This window comes from Gadus morhua, chromosome 16 (genome assembly GCF_902167405.1).
Source record: "Gadus morhua chromosome 16, gadMor3.0, whole genome shotgun sequence".
Classification (NCBI taxonomy): domain Eukaryota; kingdom Metazoa; phylum Chordata; class Actinopteri; order Gadiformes; family Gadidae; genus Gadus; species Gadus morhua.
Window position 1 is genome coordinate 15,398,683 of NC_044063.1, and position 15,000 is coordinate 15,413,682.

At 47.6% G+C, this 15,000-nt stretch overlaps 1 protein-coding gene and 1 long non-coding RNA gene across 3 annotated transcripts in view; one reads left to right on the forward strand and one right to left on the reverse strand.

Moving 5' to 3' along the window:
- The window catches only part of kcnj5 (potassium inwardly rectifying channel subfamily J member 5), a 23,916-nt gene extending 14,329 nt beyond the window's left edge, over positions 1-9,587 (reverse strand). Inside the window, exon 1 of the mRNA XM_030381409.1 lies at positions 9,210-9,587. The gene's annotated coding sequence lies outside the window, so the exon portion shown is untranslated. The remainder of the gene's footprint in view (positions 1-9,209) is intronic.
- LOC115561373 (uncharacterized) overlaps positions 1,755-15,000 on the forward strand; it is a 13,793-nt gene continuing 547 nt past the window's right edge. The window contains exons 1-3 of one of the 2 annotated variants that reach the window (XR_003979906.1): positions 1,755-3,119; positions 13,027-13,110; positions 14,397-15,000. The exon at positions 14,397-15,000 is cut by the window's right edge and continues 547 nt beyond it. This is a non-coding gene — a long non-coding RNA (uncharacterized LOC115561373). The remainder of the gene's footprint in view (positions 3,120-13,026; positions 13,111-14,396) is intronic. The other variant, XR_003979907.1, reaches the window with a different exon arrangement.

Here is a 15,000-nt window from a genome sequence, read left to right on the forward strand (position 1 = left end):
CTCAGTTCCTGTACAGAAATCACAGAAAAGTTGGACCATTGACATAATTGTTCTGGTATTTATGTCGGATTTAGAAGTTGATGTTGATTTTTTTACAGTACGAATATGAAGTATTAATGTTCGACATAACAAAATAGCTGAGCAAGACATTAAGCTATACTTCCTTTGTTCCGGAAAATGTCAAATAAACAGTCAGATAATACGTATTATTCCTTCTTCGGATCGTCGGATTGACACTGTTACGTAACTCATACTCATTCCTCCTCTTTAACCTCTCTTTAACCTGGGGTGAAAAGTAATTCCTTCAGGAAAAATGTTTACAAGAGTACAAAACAAGCATCCTATCTTTCCACCATACTTTATCTAACTGCTGCCAGATATATAGATTTCAGATAAGAAATAACTCTTGGGGCTGCAAACACCTTATCTTTGATAATGAATTATGCAAATAACAGAGTCATGCTTCAACAATAATATCAAGACAAATCACGTTCACGCTGAATTAGCCTTGGCGCTTAATTTGTCTGCTTCTTATGGTTTGCTGTGACTGTGAAACATGATGGATCACATCTGTGAGTCATAAAAAACATAGAAATAGCTAAAAAATCTCTGCACCAGCCCCTGGTTTACAACACAACCTCACCAATTAGCAGTCACTCATCCATGGACTCTGAAGGTTGTGTATGGCTTCCATTTTGTTTTTCATTTTCTCTTGAACATTGTGTTTCTGTGGTGTCATCAAAACTGCCGGGACAGGGTGGAAGCTGCAATAATATCCCAGATGTCCAAGTGAAGTAAAGAAGTCGTAAAGAGTGAACGATTCCTCTCTAGCATTCATCCTTTCGCACTGAGGATCAGGCTGGTATCACGAGGCTTGTGTGAGACGTTCTCTGTTGTAGAACGTTCTTTCTCCGTGTCACCATTGTGTCCCAACGCCAGGCCGAGATTGTGCACCGAATAACATGGAGGCCTCGTCCCTATCGCTGCCTATGACACTCTGAGGTCGGTCGGGGCAAATGGCTAAAGATGTATCCAGCCGGTTTGGCTCCAGGCCCTCAAATACACACACACACACACACACACACAAACACACAGACATACACGCACACACACGCACGCACCCACCCACTCACGCATGCACGCACACACAAACAAACACACACACACACACATGCAAACGCACACACACACGCACACGCACACAGACACACACACCAAACCCAAACACTCTACTATCTCCCTCCGACACGACTGTATCCGATGGGTAGCTGTTCGTGTATCCCATTGTCTCTTTCCGCACATGGATTACCTTCCCTCTGGAGTGACATTGCTTCCCAAAGAGGCTCAGACTCACGTTTGAGTTGCTATTTTTGTAATGGCTCGACCTTCATCTCTCTCTCTCTCTCTCTCTCTCTCTCTCTCTCTCTCTCTCTCTCTCTCTCTCTCTCTCTCTCTCTCTCTGTCTCTCTCTCTCTCACACTCTTTCTCTCTCACACTCTTTCTCTCTCTCTCTCTCTCTCTCTCTCTCTCTCTCTCTCTCTCTCTCTCTCTCTCTCTCTCTCTCTCTCTCTCTCTGTATTTCTCCTTCTCTCTCTTAATCTCTCGCTCCCCCTTCTCCCTCTCACATATGCATCTCACTGATCTCACTTTCTTAACAGCCAAGTTGCTCGAGCTATATAGCCAAGGAAAACAGTTTCACACACACACACACGCGCACGCACGCACGCACGCGCGCGCGCGCACACACACACACACACACACACACACACACACACACACACACACACACACACACACACACACACACACACACACACACACACAGACCACTACACTAAGTAGAGGCTTGTTGTATAGCGACCAAAACAGAATAATTCATAATTCATAGTCAACACTCCATGGACTTAGATCACATTAGTTCCTTCTCCATGTGGAAGCCAAACGGCCAAACTTCCTCCTAATCAGCGGGTCCGGGGGGTCAAATTAAAGATGGAAAGAGGGAGAGAGATGCATCGGAAAACAATTTACAGCCAAGAGACAGAGAGACAAGAGCGCAGTGGAGTGGAGTGCTGGCAGACTCTAGTTGGTAAGTAAGTGTTGAGGCTGGGTAGCGGAGCCGGAGCGGAGAGAGCAGACTCCTCAACGCAGCGCTTTTTTGTTCATTCCCAGCATGTCTCCGTCAGCCACTCCGCCGTGATTTACGACTCTCCGGCCAGAAACTCCGCCGTCGCTGATTGTCCTCCGCCGGCTCACTCGCGGCGAGCGTCTTTGAGAAGGGGAAGATGGACGGCTCGTGAGGAGGTCTGGAGTGGCGGAGACGAGGCTGAGTGGAGGCTCGAGGAAACGAGCAGCCCTGACCTCGAGTGGCGTTTTCATAGATTAGCATTCTAATTCCCCGCCACTTGCCGCCTCCGGCACCGGCACCCGCACGCACCCTGGCCTCGGCTCGGACAGACTATTTACTGGATGACACCCGGCGCCTCCGCCATAAACACGAGTGTCTGACCAAGGGAATAATGAGACATGATTGCACTTTAAGAGCGCTTACATAGGACTTTAACTTTGTGACAACATCTCAGAAGATGGTTGTAATCATCGGGATCCTTTTCGCTATCCTACGTAGGTTTGGCAGTTTTTTATTTTGTACTGTGCAGAAACACGATATATGTATCAAGGTACAAGTATTAACATAATTGCACTGCTTACCTTTTAACCGTTTTGTTTTTATCATCAAAGGGAAATCCCATAGGGTGTTTGGTTGTGTGTATGTGTGTGTGTGTGTGTGTGTGTGTGTGTGTGTGTGTGTGTGTGTGTGTGTGTAATTGGATGAGTGCGCACAATAATATGAAGGAATAATGAGAGATAGTCACGTACATATTTAGAGAGAAACAAAATTAATCGACTTTCTAACGCAACAAAGCAATATACCTTCCTTATCCATTAGGTGTGCTAAAACCATGAAGTGCCCAATACAATGGAGAGGTTCTTGTGTCGTTGGATGTGGTCCAACAACACAAGGACCCAAGATGAGCATCCAACGTGAATCCCCCTGCCATGTGGGCCGGAACGGGGAAAAGGAAAGCATCACAGTGTGGAGTTGGACTGAGAGGAAAAGCAAGGTGAGCAGACTGCAGGGCTGGGCTTCAGATGGGGGAGAAGAGGCAGTGGTCCTGAGGCGAGAGAGAGGGAGAGGGAGAGAGAGAGAGAGAGAGAGAGAGAGAGAGAGAGAGAGAGAGAGAGAGAGAGAGAGAGAGAGAGAGAGAGAGAGAGAGAGAGAGAGAGAGAGAGAGAGAGAGAGAGAGAGAGAGAGCAGGCAGGAGCCCAAGATGAAAGTGGCCCCATTAAGGTGCCGGACCTGCAGTCGTGTTCCTCTGGCTGTACCTTACGAGCAATTCCTCTTTCCTGTTATCAGCACCAGCACCCGACCTCATTCAAGGTTCCTGCGACCTAGGAAATAAAACGACCCCCTCATAAATGAGGTTGTTGGTTTGAAACCCAGAGGAGTGATTGAAAACAATGAGGCTTTTCTACCCTGCTCTGTTCTCCGAGCCGGTGAAACCACAGTTAACTCACAAACATACCGTTCTATATTCATATCCACTCCGGATACATGTGTGAGGACGGCATCGGGGCTTGTGATGTGGCACAATAACATGGCAATAAAAACTAATTTGAGTGAATAATGTCAACAGGGAAAATAATCCACATATGCTTGCTTTCTAGGCTCAACACGCCTGCGGGCCATTTACACATATGTCCATACACATAACCATATGAATCGCTGTCTCTGCTGTTACATCAGCATAACAATTGCAGGAGGAGGTGTGTGTGGGTGTGTGTGTGTGCGTGTGTGTGCATGTGTGTGTGTGTGTCTGTGTGTGCTTCCCTGAGGTGTTCTGGGAATCACATGCTTCACGGATGCAGCAGAAATCCCGTGTCGGTGGCGGTGTCCTAACGCTGCTGTAGTACTGATTAACGGCACTCTCTGGCAAGGCTTGCACCGCTAGCTTTGCTTTATATGCGTGTCGCGTTTCCACCAGCGCGTCTCCGCTGTTCTCTGCAGGAGAGCTTCTGCGCCGTCCCTGTGTATACATCATATGTCAGTGTGTGCGGTTTATTCCCTACACAATTTCACACGTCTTGCAACGCTTGCAGTTTATTTTTTATGGTTGAGCCATCAGGGTTGAGCCGCAAGAAATCCTATTTCAAATCCACATGAAATTGTACATCAATTGAAAATCCTTAGCGACGTGATGATTATTATAGATGTTATATGTGTTTTGTAGATGTTGCATTGACTCGCCAGTGCATCTGCAACGGAATGGGATATATCCACAGGCCACAATCTCTCTCAGACTACCATGACATGAATGCTTATCAGTCAGGACAGCACTACTACACACATCAATGCGTCTGACTACTACCTAATAACCTGTGCAAGGACTACTCCCCGTCGGCATATTCACATATTCAAATTAATTCACATGAAGGAACGGTGCATCCCAATTGGCAACGCCTGTGGCTGTCACTGTAATGGTTTCAATGTCATCCCATATAACCCAGCAATGACACTGCAGACCACGGCCACATACATTCAATTACATTACAGCCGGGCTCTCCTTCAAAAACCTTGAAGTGAAATATGCCTTGTCATGCTTTATCATTTCAGTAGGGGTCATACAACATGTAATATATTTATTTATGTATGCTAACATGGTTAAAAAAGACGATAATTATATTAATCTCAATTTTCTTGGTCATTGATCGACCGTTGACCAAATCGTTAACCAACCAATTAATCTAGTTCATGTTGTAGACGAACTGTAACAAACTACATCTACTTGTTTGGGTAATTAGATTACTGTAATCCCATTAGTCCCTTGCTCAGAAACATTCATTAGTCCACATCCCGTCTGAATACAAGACTCAATAAGACCTAATGAATGAGCGCATCACCACAACAGTAGAAAGTAGAGTTCAAGTGAAATAGTTGAACTAAAAGTAAATTTTTATATTTGTATTTAAATCTGCCTGCGTTATAAAATACAACAAACTAGCTAGCTAGCCAGTTAGCATGCATGTGCTGTCTCTCAGCTGTACTGGAGGCCTTAATTAATTGTTTTAGTTTTTTGGTTTTATGTTTAGGCTATATTTGCGTGCCCATGTCTATCTGTGTTTGTCCACACTCCATGGTGGGGGTGGATGTGAAGGAAAAAGGTGCTGGTTAGTGTTTACCCAACAGTTAGCATGAAGGCATCGTTGAGGTTTGTTCGTGCTGCCATAATGTTGCTGCGACAGTATCGCAGATGAATTACATACAAGCGTTGATTGCATGTTCTCCAAACCTGCTGATCACCATAAATCAGCTCCATAAATGACGTGGAAAGTGTTAAAATACCGTAAACACAAAGTCTTGAATTTGTAATGACCACAGATTTATGATGCCCTAAACAGAGCCACGTTCTATTGCTGACGAGGTAACTCATGTCATGACAGACGGATAGAATTACCACACCAGTGTTTATTGTGATACTGTCGAAAAGGGTTTCCATTGTGGTGAATTTGTGAGTTTCCGGGTAGTGTGTTGGAGGGGTTCCAGGATCGATTCATCTGTCTGTGGTTTTCCCGCTGCGTGTTGTGTGTGTGTGTGCGTGTTGTTCGTGTGTTGTGTTTGTTTCTCCCGCCTCCAAAAAGACATGCAGTTCAAGGTTGATGTAGAGCCCATATAGTAAAACACACACACGTGCAAACACACACACACACACACACACACGCATTCACTCACGCATACATTACCCCCCCCCCCCCCACACACACACACACACACACACACAGCCAATAAATCCTAAATTGTGTGCGGAGAGGATCCTGTGGACAGAGTAGACTTCCATTCGAGGCCAAGGTCCTAAAAACAACAACAACAACAATAACAACAACAACAGCACAAACAACTTAAGGAAAATGATTGCGGATGGATCAATTTATACAGTGCTCATAAAACACTCTGGTAGTGTTAATAATTCAAAATGAACCGTCCCAAATACATTAATCAAACATGGCAGCTCGTTTTTCTGCAGTGAACAACAAAGAAGAGGGCGAATTACTTAAAAAGGTACCCTTCACACCTGTGTAAAATAGTTGGATTGAACACACAGTCATTCACATATAATTGTAGGCACTGAATTCTTCATGGTCGGCCAAACTCTCGACACCAATGTGCTGCAGCGATCGAGGTTAGTGGTTGACCACGCTCCAACAATAGACCTCTTCTTTCTGTCATCCCCGAGAGATGGAAACTCTTCTCTAAATGAAAACCGGCAATTAATAATTCAATGTGTAATCTCATTTTGATGGTTCCGTTGATGCTACTGAGGGTTAGCCAGGGCTATCACCACCACCACCACCACCATCACCACCACCACCACCACCACCATAACAACCACTACAACCACCACCACCACAACACCTCAGCACCACCATCATCACCATCATAACCACTACAAAGACCACTGCCGCTCCCACAACACCAGCCATACACCACCACCACCACCACCACCAGAATTCACAGCTCATCACCACCACCATCATTATACCATTACACACCAACATCAAACCACCGCCACCGTCTCCCCATCTCCACCACCACCTCCACCCCACCACCCAAACCACCCAAACCACCCCCACCAGCCCACAAAGTGTCGTGAGATGTGGCGGCATGGCTCAATCTCAGGGAGACCTGAAGCCACACTGGGAGTCAGAGTCACAGCTAACACTGATTGTGCTCTTAATAAGGTCAAAGGATACATACATCAGAAGCAGTTACATCACCCTACACCACCCTGCCACCATCCCCCCCACCCATCTCTGCCCATTTCAGTCTAAAGTGGCACACGTAGCCTGAAGGTTGGTTAGATAATAACCTTCTTGTAGCCGCTGTTGGACCGTTTCAAACGTGCAAAACGTTTACAGCGAGCCACTGCCGCACGGCACTAGGGTTTTGCTGGTACCTTTCTAAATGTCTTACCAAGGTATTGTCTACTGCACACTGCCTCACTTGCTTGTCCTAGCAACCCCCATCCCCCAGTCCCAACCCCATGTCCCCATCCCCCGATCCCCAACCTTTTTTCTTCCCATTGTGCCAAATGAGATGGATGTACAATGAATGATGGAGGAGGCAATGCAGGTGTTGCACACCGGGACTAGCATCATTGACAGGTGAACCCATTGAGGGACCAGGGCAGGCGATGGAGAAGGGGTTTCTGGGCCAGAAACACACACAAACGTTGCGTCATCATCGTAGTTTCGCGGCGACACACCGCTCGCGGTGACTGCGTAGAGCACTCAAGCAGAACCGACGGCAGCGGCGGCGAACGGTGGCGCCGGGAGGGTGATGTTCGGGTTGGTGCTCACCGGATGAATACAAGGCCAAACAAAGCCCCCAAAAGCTTCTTCTGAAGCCGAGCGTATGGTGTGCGCTCCGGCAGAATCAATAGGAATGATTCCGCTCCCAGTGTTTTACAGCAAAGCGCCCAAAAACATTTGAGTAACAAGAAAAGGGCTGGAGGCTGACAGGGTTTGCGATTCAACCTCCCTCCCCGTTCTCTCTCTCTCTCTCTCTCTCTCTCTCTCTCTCTCTCTCTCTCTCTCTCTCTCTCTCTCTCTCTCTCTCTCTCTCTCTTTCTACTCCCTCTATGTCATCTCTCTATATCTCTCTCTTTCTACTCCTCTCTTGCTCTCTCTCTCTCTCTCTCTCTCTCTCTCTCTCTCTCTCTCTCTCTCTCTCTCGCTCTCTCTCTCTCTCTGTCCTCTCTTGCTCTCTCTCTCTCTCTCACTGATCCCATCTTTCCTGTGGAAATGGTACGTAAGCAGAAAGCAGAAAACAATCTGTAGTGACTCTTGTAGTAGTCAACACAATACCGTTTTGTACACAGTGTGCTCCTGTGCACGTACACACTTGCACACACAGAGCCCATATGGCCGCAGAGCTCACACACACATAAAACACACACAAACACACGCACACGCACACACACACACTCATCAACACGCGTAGTAAACACCTCAAGTATACTCGGATACATAGACACATGGGCACACACCTCTGTGTACGTATGTACAACTACAGACATTAGCTCACCGCATGCCCGTAAAGTCCTGCATTGCATGGTTAGAAACCCCAAGCTTAATTTTCACCATCATCATCATCTTCATCATCATTATCATCACCATCATTATCTCCTACGTACACACAGAAGCAAATAAGCAAGTAGCTGTGCAAGTAACAAAAACATCAGAAGGAGGGTTACAGCAGTTTGTTGTAAAGGCTTTGCATCAGGAGCCAACATTGCTCCTGTAATGGCCCTGCCCCCCGCACTAGGGCAAAGGAACGCATGGAGAGGGATGTACCTCTGCAGTGACATCGCTCCCCTGGTCCAATGAAGGACCAGGCAGGGGACGAGTGATATCAACCAGCGCAGTCTCCCACCTGATTCCTCTTGCATGATTTATTTTCATGCCTTCTAAAATCTCTCTGTTGTGTTATGTCGCTCTCTCCCTTGCTCTCTCGCTGTATCACTCTATCGCACTTGCCCTCACATTGTCTCTTTCACTCTGTCTTCCCTGCCCCCCTATCACTCACTCTCCTTCCATCACTCTTTCTCACTCTCATTCTCTTGCTCTCACTCACTTGTGAAAGAGAGAGCTTTGCTTCCATCCCGCTGCCTTGGTTGTTTACCTATCTTTATTGCTCTCTCTCTCTCTCTCTTTCTGTCGCTCTCTCTGTATTGCTTGCTATCCCTCACTACACAAGCCCATAGTTTATGCTCCCATAACACTCTGAGATGCTCCAGATGGGAGGGGGTCTCCGGTATGTGTGCGGCGGCAGAAGGGGGGGATGCACAACACTGCGTTGCTCGCAGATAAACCCCCGACAAACAGCCGAACGCACACCAGCAATACATGCCGTCCTCTTTGTAATTTCGACCCCATACACACACACCCCCACACACACACACAATGACGTCCCAACCTCCATTCCTCCAATTTCACTCCTCTCTTCCTCTCCCTCTCTTTCCCCTCCTTCATCCATCCATTTGTCTCTCCGTCGGTGCGTCTCTTCCTCTGGTTTGGTGGCTCATGTCTTCCGCAAACTCCATTGTGTGAATGTGTGTGTGTTTGTGTGTGTGTCATGCATGGATTGCGGACCTTACCTTCAACGCTCCACAGCAGGAGTAGCAGGCGGGCTCACAGGCAGGCATCTCCCAGTCACCACTGCTGCTGCGCTCCGCTGTCACTGCCTCGCCGACCGGCTCTTTATTGCTGGCTTTGTTCAATACGATCACTCTGCTGCCTCCGTCTCTCTCTCTCTCTCTCCCTCCCTCTCTCTGTCTTGCTCTCTATTGCTTACTCACTCTCCCGCGCTCGTCCCCTCTCTCGCTCTCGCTCTCCTGCCAGCGAGCTTCTCTGGCTCGCCGCTTCGTTCTATCTGCTCCCGCCTAAGAGGGGGTCTCTGTGTGTGTACTTGTGTTTGCATGTGTATGTGTGTGTGCATGTGTGTGTGTGTGTGTGTGAGAGGGGAGAGTGAGAGAGGCACAGAGAGAGACAGAGAGCGAGAGGGAGGGAACGAGACTAAGAGGAGGAGAGAGGATGGTAGAGAGAGATGGGTCGAGAGAGGAGGAGAGAGAGAGGAAGAGAGCCAGGGGATGAGAGAGAGAGAGGAGGAGAGCCAGGGGGTGAGAGAGAGAGAGAGAGGGAGAGAGAGAGAGAGAGAGAGAGAGAGAGAGAGAGAGAGAGAGAGAGAGAGAGAGAGAGAGAGAGAGGAGGAGAGCCAGGGGGTGAGAGAGAGAGAGAGAGAGAGAGAGACGTACGTACTGTGAATATTCTTCCCTTGTGAACGACCCCCACCCCTTCCCTCCTCTACTCCTCTTCTCTCACTTCACAACCCAGACCTCCTGTCTCCTACGGTTTGTCCTTGCATCTGTACATGTGTGTTTGTGTGTGTGTGTGTGTGTGTGTGTGTGTGTGTGTGTGTGTGTGTGTGTGTCTGCATGTGCGTGCGTGTGTGCGAATGGGAGAGAGCAAGAGAGCGTGTGCGCACAGACACCTATGCCCTTTCTAGTGTTTGCTCGGAGCATTTGTGTATATGTGTTTGTTGTCCAGCGCATGGCTCACCTCCCTCTTCAGGCAAAGGCACTGAGGACTCTGTGTGAAAGAAGTGGAGTACTTTGTGATGCTGAGGGAGAGAGGGAGAGAGAGAGAGAGAGAGAGAGATAGAGAGAGAGAAAGAGAGAGAGAGGGACTATAAGTTGAATTGTACCGCAATGAGATGCCTTAAAACTGCTGTTGAGAAAAAGGGCCCTTAGGGTATAAGAGAGAGGTAAGAGAAGTGCAAGCACGCCACACATGCACGCACAGAGATCCACACAACAGAAAACACAAGAAGTACCAAGAGAAGGAGAAGCAATTCAAGCTAAGAATAGGTGGTTTGGATGTAGAAGATGGAGAATCATGAAGCCAAGAAGAAGAATAGCTCTAACCGAATGGGTGATCAATTAACTGAGTGCTGAAGCATCAATTAAATGTAAATATGGGGGTATGGTTTGACCTGGGAAGGAAATTTGAAAAACTCATTATCCCGTAAATAGGATTCAGCAAGGAAATAAGGAAAAAGCTTCCAGAATAACATTAGGCAACTCAGTTCCTATGACGGTAATGATACCTTTCATAAAGACACTACACATTAACCTGTCATTCACTACAATGAATTCAGCACAGATGAAGTAGAGAGATTGGAGATGTTACACATTAAACATGGTAACATTAAACTTAAACATTTCAAGCCTCAGCGATGAAACATTTGCAATGAATGCTTTTGGTCCTGGATATTGCCTCCGGGAAATAGCCCGGTCCACGGTAGCTAGATGTTAGCAATGAATGCAGCCAGTTGATCGTGTCAAGTTTGCTATTAAGTTGAACATCATGCAACAAAAATGGAAGGAGTCTGTGTTTAGATACATAGTCGCATTAATCATGCATATATAAGTTAGGCAATAGGCAAACTATGGCTGTAATTGGATTAAGCGGTGCATGTAAACGTACTCTCTGTCCTTCGATCTTTTCGCCAGTGCTTTAAGCGGTTGAGTTTTAAGGTATTTGGATGATTAGTTTTTCGAGGAAGCTGAAAGCAGCAATACCGGAGGCCAAGCAATCAACGCGTTTCCTCAAGGCGCGTTTTGAACGGGCGCTGCACTAGTTCAGTCAATACGAAGCAGGCATGTCCAGTGAGGGAGAACATAGAGAGTGAGAGAGCTAGTAGGGGGCAAGTAGGGGGCTGGTCGGGGAAGCAGCCAGGGCTGAGGGAGTAAAGGGGCGGGGCTCAGCGGCGCGGGGTGTCCCCGTGCGTGAGCAGGCTGGTGGGATGTCTTTATGTGCTTCATGCACACCGGGGGAGGAGGATCGCAGAGGGTGATTTATAACCCTGCAGTGCACCCCATCCTCCCCTTCTCTCCCACAGTACCTATACTATACATGCATACATGCTACTGCAGACAACTGTAGTAAGCCATGCCCTGAGAAAGAGAGAGGAAGATGGAGAGGACAAGAGGGAGAGAGAAGAGAGAGAGGGAGCGTAGAGCGGGAAAGAGAATGAGAGAGAGAATGGTGGGTGAGCAGAGAAGAGTGAGCGAGAGCGTGGAGACTGATAAAGAGGAAACTGGAGCATGAGAGACAGAGAGAGAGAGAGAGAGAGAGAGAGAGAGAGAGAGAGAGAGAGAGAGAGAGAGAGAGAGAGAGAGTGAGATGGAAGAGTACGAGAGAGAACTGAGAGAGAGAGAGAGAGAGAGAGAAAGAGAGAGAGAGAGAGAGAGAGAGAGGGAGAGAGAGAGAGAGAGAGAGAGTGAGATGGAAGAGTACGAGAGAGAACTGAGAGAGAGAGAACTGAGAGAGAGAGAGTGTGTGAAGTGTGAGAGAGAGAGTGAAAGAGAGAGAGTGGAGGAAGCAGCAGAGGAGAGTGAAAGGGAAGAGAGTGAGAGAAAGAGTGAGAGAGAGAGTAAGAAAGAGGCAAGTGGAGGGTGAGAGAGACTGAGAGAGAGGGAGAGAAAGTGGAGGTCAAGAAAGAGGAAATTGAGAGAGACTGAGTGAGAAGGAACGAGTGGAGAGTGAGAGGGAAGAGAGTGTGAAAGAGAGAGAGAGTGAGAACGGAGAATGCTGGGAGATTTCCCCAGCCAAAGCCAAGGGAGCTGCAGGAGGCGGCAGATTAGGGAGCGTGGTGGAGTAATGAAGTGCGGTGGATCTCAGCGTAGAGGAAGGAGCCACGTGGAGAGATGCTCCTGATGTGAAGAAGAATTTGACGCCATCACTGGTTGTCTGAGCTCCATTGTGAACAGAATAAAAACGACCATAATAATAATAATGATCATAAAAGTCTTAATTTATATTGTTTGGGCAATGCGACGAGGGTGTGTTCATGACCTCCTGGTACTTCAGCGATGCTGCCGGCGACGGGCCTTAATTTCACTGACAGAGAATGACAGTATTATTGATCAAAGCTTAGCTTTACCTCCCTCCACACTCAGACTGCCTCTTATTGCCTCTGCTGTGGATCCTAAAGAGGGGAAATCCATCTTCTCATTCAACATGGACAGGGCTTCTGCGTACGTATGGCTTCTCCGTACGCATGTGTTTTCCGAGGGCCGGCTGGATCCGCTATACGCTCTGAAGGCGTCCCCACGGCAGAAGCACTCTAAGAGTTGGCTCATTAGCAGTGATCAAATGGAGCGATGACCCACTGAGGTTCATCTGTTTTCTCGCGCTTTACAGCTGAAACATGTTTACATATGGAACAATATTGGTATTAATAGTGTTTGATTTATGTTCACTCAAAGTGACGAGTTCTGTTGCTCTCCACTGATTATTACTAACCATTTTGTTGTGGGGTTTGTTCTCTGACCCACATCTATATGGATAGAGGGGGGCGTTGAGGCGAAGGGGAAAAACACATTGTTAATTATTGATCTGCTTATTCTCCAGAAACAGGTCAAAGGAAGACAAGCACCAGCGTGTAATCACAGACTCTGAGGCCTACCCGCGCACATCCACCAGCCAAAGCCTTCTGTAAGTTCTGCAGTGAGGGCCTGCTAGAGGTCAACCTGTTAGCAGGGCCCTGCCTCTGCATGTCGAGGTCACCCCGACGATGTCACTCTGTTGCTTCATCAACGCGTTTACCCCTCCTCAGACGGCACCCTCGTCCACTACTTCTGTGTATCGCTACCTCTTTCCAACCTTCCTTCGCCCATGCCTTGCGTCCTGCCTTCATCTGTAAATCCCCCCTCCCTCCCACGTACACTTATGAAGGGATGAAGGAAGGATGGGAGGAGGGAGTGAGGGTGGGTCCTTCCTTCATCCATTCATCCCCCCTCCTTTCCCTCCCTTCCTTTCCCCCTCTGTCTCACCTCCGACCCTTTCTTCATCCATTCATCCCCCTCCTTTCCCTCCCTCCCACCCACCCTCCCTCCCTCTCTCCCTCCCCCCTCCCAAATCCAATCCTTTCTTCACCCATTCATCCCCCCTCCTTTCCGTCCCCTCCCTCCCTACACCTCCCCACCTCCGCGATCCTTTCCTCAGTCCTCTGTCGATTCCGGCCCCACGTCTCCTGTGGCCTAACCGCCCCCTCCAGTGATAGATCCTTTGCTGGCCTGAACTCAGATTACTATCGTGGCTTATAACGATAGTATGAGAACAGAGAGAGGCAGAGAGAGCAGGAGGAAGGGAGAGTAGGCATGGTCGTCACAGTGTGACAAGGCCGTCCAGCACGCGTTCATCACTTAACGCAGGGGCCATGACACATATCTATATAGAGAGAGAGAGAGAGAGAGAGAGAGAGAGAGAGAGAGAGAGAGAGAGAGAGAGAGAGAGAGAGAGAGAGAGAGAGAGAGAGAGAGAGAGAGAGAGAGAGAGAGAGAGAGAGAGAGAGAGAGAGAGAGAGAGAGAGAGAGAGAAGAAGAGAGAGAGAGGAGGGTCAGAGAGAAATGAAATCTGCTGATTCTTCTATAAATCCAGTTGAATCCCCAAGAAGTTAAACTAAGGATTTAGCACGTTAGGTTTTGTTGTCTAACAACTCAGCGGGTGAAGAGCCAACATGCAGGCCGGGCACATACGGGAATGGGGACATCTATTAGTGTTTAAATCATGAATCACCTCAGTGTAAAACACGCAGTACAGGACTGCGCTAGTTAGGTTATATTCATAATTCAGTTGGTTCCACTGTAGGATGCATCGTACACATAACTCAACAAAATTATCCTCCCTGCTTCTAATTTACCGCCAAACTAGGAAATCAACAGCGATGCATACATAAAAAACACAAATGAATCTGATATAATCGTACTTATTCATCACAGGGTCACACACATTCACCCATCAATTCCGCCATCCATCCATCTGCAGCACCTCCATCCAGCTGTTCATCTTTCCCTCTTCTCAGCCAACCCATCCATTAATCGCCTTTGCCTGGGATTCCTGGCCAGGACCACTGCCTGCTGGAGCCCAGACATCCTGCATAGGACGCCCATCAATGGCCGAATAATATAACGCATGGCAATACAATTGACCTCATATACAGCACACAAGAAAATACACACTGGGATTTCTCACTGGAACTCTTGAACCGATGCACACAACGACCCAGGCTATTATACTGTGTAATGCTGCAGGGAGAGTTACACTCTAACCGTAGTAATTACTGTGAGTTTAATAGGAATCGCCAGACAAGGATTCCCAGAGCAACCGCGACAGCTTCGGAGGATGAAGACCACTTTTCGCCAGGCCTTTGGAGTTTATCAGAATGTCTGCTACTTTAAATTGTTATCCACTTTGGATCACATTCTTTTTCTGTAGTGACCTGTGATAAGAATTAAATATTGCAATCTGTTATTTATGAGTTTTAACCATTTAACTCGCAATGCTAGTGTCCGGTCATTGAAGGTTCCTAACATCGATCAACCA